Genomic DNA, 3,658 nt, shown 5'->3' with positions numbered 1-3,658 from the left:
TCAGGAGCTGTGTCTTGAGTAGCAGATGACTCCATCCTTATTGAGGGGCAGAAGGATGAAGAGAGATCCCAACATAGAAAGACACCCTTTTAGGGAAAGGTTTGGGGAATGGTTGCTGGAATCTGAAGGAAGGCAGCTGGTTGGAGGGAAAGGAGGTGGGATGTGCTTATTCCCTTGTGATTTACCTCGAAGTCGGCAACATGTTGTCACACTGCAGTGCTAATGGCCGTTTGTTGGCAAGTGTGGGAGTATAAAGCCCCTGTTAACTACAGACCCAAGGGGGAGTTGGCATCCATCACAGACTGTAGTGGGTAGCCATTCCAGCTTTGATCTGGAAGTTCCAACCCCCATTGAGACTTCGGCAACTGTCACGCCTACAAGGCAGGGCCAAAGGAGGTGCCTGGAGACCCGAGATCTGGATCGGCCAGCGCTCTCTCGGTTCCGGGACCCTGGACGGTGGAGGTGGGCCAAGCAGAGCTCCAGAGAACACCCCTGGACTGCGATACACCTTCCCCAGACCCCGCGACCTACCTATCCCTTCATTTGTAAGTTACACCATTAAATAAATCTCCTTTTAACTACGTGGAGTGGCCTTAATAATTTCACCAATAACAGACTCTCCTCTGTGGACATCCGCCAGGTGTTCCCGAGTAAGAATGATAGGAGATAGCAAGGTCAGACAAAGCCTGTCTCTAAGGGTCTGGGAACACAACACTGCACAAACCCTTTTACATACAGAAAAAAAATCCTACAACCTCTACAGAAAAAGGATGGAATCCTCTCCTCCCAGAGCTCTGGTGAAGACCCACTGAGGCCAAGGAAGCAGAGCTGTGATGCTCTAGCCCCTTAGAGGAGTACAGGACACGGTCCTGGGTGAAGATGTTAGAGATCCTTCAGTACTAGAGAGAGGCAGGATTGTTGAGAAGACTCCACCTCCAAGACTGGGACACAAGGTCTCCCTAAGGCTGGTATTCAATCAAAGCTAAAGAGATTACCCGCAGATACTGTCACTAAGTCGGCGGCTACCAGGAACCATCTACCAGAAGTCTACTTCTACCAGAAGTCTACTTGTAGTGGAAAGTGAATGTGTGGAGAGAGACTCTCTGCGAGGAGCAGGTGAACAGGCTGAAGAACATATGAAGAAAAGAGGACAAGGATGTGTGTGGGGGAGGGCAGAACAGCTTGACCACACAGCTGCCATGACAGGCTTAGAGGCCCAGACACAGCTTCTGGTGGGTAATACCTGGACCCAGGAGAAGCCACAAGCTGACCCCACCTAGTGGGGCCTGAATCTAAGAGGAAATACCTGACATTCCAAATATTCCCTACACCCCTAGACAAATGTCAGTCAATCAGGGCTCGAACCCTAGAAATCCCCTTACCCCAAGCTCTGCTATGATTAAAAACTCCACCCTGCCTGGGCTCTAGGCTCTCTTCTCTCATCACTATGTCGGACAGAGAGTCTGAGCTCTGAGCTCGAAAGTACAGGCTCTTTGCTCTTACATATGGGATTTGGTCTCCATGGTGGTCTTCTGGAGGTCCCCGTGATCTGGGCATAACAGATGAAAGCGAATACTTTATAGTAATGTGCAATTTTCCAACTCATGTTATTGATACTAAGCTGCTTGAAGATAGAACATGTACTATCGAAAGGTGTGGTATTGTATACATATGGCAATCACTAATTTTTTTTTTACAGTGCTGGGCATTAAAAATTTTTTTAAAAGAAAGGTCTATATAGTAAATCAGTGTTGGAGATAAAATGGAGATAAAATTGTCATTCTCAAAGCAAGCTGACATGGAAAATGGAGCAAGGACTAAATGAACATTCAGAAAAATAATGAGTAGAGTTCAGCTTATGAATATTTCTGCTAAGTAAAAAAGCCTTAAACACATGAGTTAACAAAGACCTTGAGACTGGGATTTAAAAGACAAAACCCAATTATGTGCTGAGTAATATGGAGTCTGGCTCCACTTCCTTACCTTTGACTGCTGGTAGCTTATAAGTCTCACCACCTTTCCCTCTTGCCCCTTATCTGGAGAAGCTGATTAGAAAGCCTGGGCACTTCCTCCTTTGGTGCCAGAGTAAGATCCAAGCCTCATAAGCTCACCCTGGCCCCACCCCAAGCACATAAAAGTCCTAAGCCAGTGGCCTTTCCTTCCTGATTAAAAGCTCTATCCTGCCCCCACACTGAGGCCAAGACCTCTACTCCAAGTGTTAGAAGAATGTACAGTTTTCTCTGGGGGAGGGGAGGTGTGGTTAGTATTTACTCCCAGTGGAGAAACACTGGAAAAGATAGAGATAGAAAAGGCAGGAGACAGGTGCACCAAACAGATACTAAAAGAATGTGTGATGGCTACGTGAACATCAGGTTAACAGATACCATGAGGAAACATGGGGACGTTATAGAATAAAAACATGACATGGCAGTTCTCAGCGTGTGTTCACACAGCCATAGTGTCACACAGGCCTGTAGCAGGAATCTGAAATGGTCTTATTAATAAAATCAAACCTGCAGCTAGGTACTGTGGTCAACGCTGGAAGATCAGGGAAGCAGAACAAGCCACAGCTTCCTCACCTCACAATTCCTCAGCCGATCCTGTTTCCTCAGACTGGAAACCTCTGTGTCCTTATCCAAATGGATCCCAGCTGAACTGCTTCTCAAAAGCCTGAAAGCTTAACCAACTCTAGTTCCTGGTCCTCACGCCTCATATACCTTTCTGCCTCCTGCCATCACTTCCTGGGATTAAAGGCTCTTGTTACCATGCCTAGCTATTTCCAGTGTGGCCTTGAACTCACAGAGTTCCAGTCGGATCTCTGCCTCCAGAATGCTAGGATTAAAGGTGTGTGTGCTACCATTTTCTGGACTCTGTATCTATGGCTGTTCTGTTCTCTGACCCCAGATAAGTTTATTAGAGTGCACAATATATTGGGGAACACAACATCACCACACAGGCCTTGCATGGTATCTTTGCATGCAAGATATAAACACACACACACACACACACAAATCAATCCCAAGACAAATTTGAGTCCTGTTGTAATTTCAGAAAATACTCAAGTCAGGGAGGGGAGAGACCAATAGGCCAGGGCCCAGCCATCGCAGGAGAGGGGAGCAGACTTCTAGTGGAAGAATGAGGCAGCCCACGAGGAACCAGCAGGAGGGGTATAAAGTGGCTGGAGTTCCCCAGAGGAGAGCAAGGTGTGTGATGTCTGTATCTGCTCCCACCAAATGTGATCAAGGGCTGTTTGATGGACCTAGGAAGAGGACCAAGACGCGTGAGGGAAAGCTGGGCACCCCATAGACACGGCTGCCGTGTTTTCGCTGTTCACAGCCCTAGCAGTCCTGGACATGGACCTCCTTTTCACAGGTGTCTTACTAGGTACCAAGATAGAAATAACACTTACCCAATTTTCTGTTTTCTTGCTTATTTTAAGATTTTTTCTATCAGGTAAAAGTTGAAGAAGTGCTTTGGGGCTTTCCCAAAACCCAACGGCCGTGTCAGAGCCCATTCCAACTGACTGGAATCTTCCTGAATGGGACCTGGGTATCTATATTTTTCATTTTCAGGCATTCTGACCCAAACATCCTATTGAAGATCACTACCTATCTGAACAGAATAGTATACATGTTGCCTAAGTTTCTAGACGCTGTCC

Source organism: Peromyscus eremicus, chromosome 5 (assembly GCF_949786415.1).
Source record: "Peromyscus eremicus chromosome 5, PerEre_H2_v1, whole genome shotgun sequence".
Taxonomy (NCBI): domain Eukaryota; kingdom Metazoa; phylum Chordata; class Mammalia; order Rodentia; family Cricetidae; genus Peromyscus; species Peromyscus eremicus.
The sequence above is the reverse complement of the archived record's forward strand: the minus strand, read 5'-3'. Positions refer to the sequence as shown.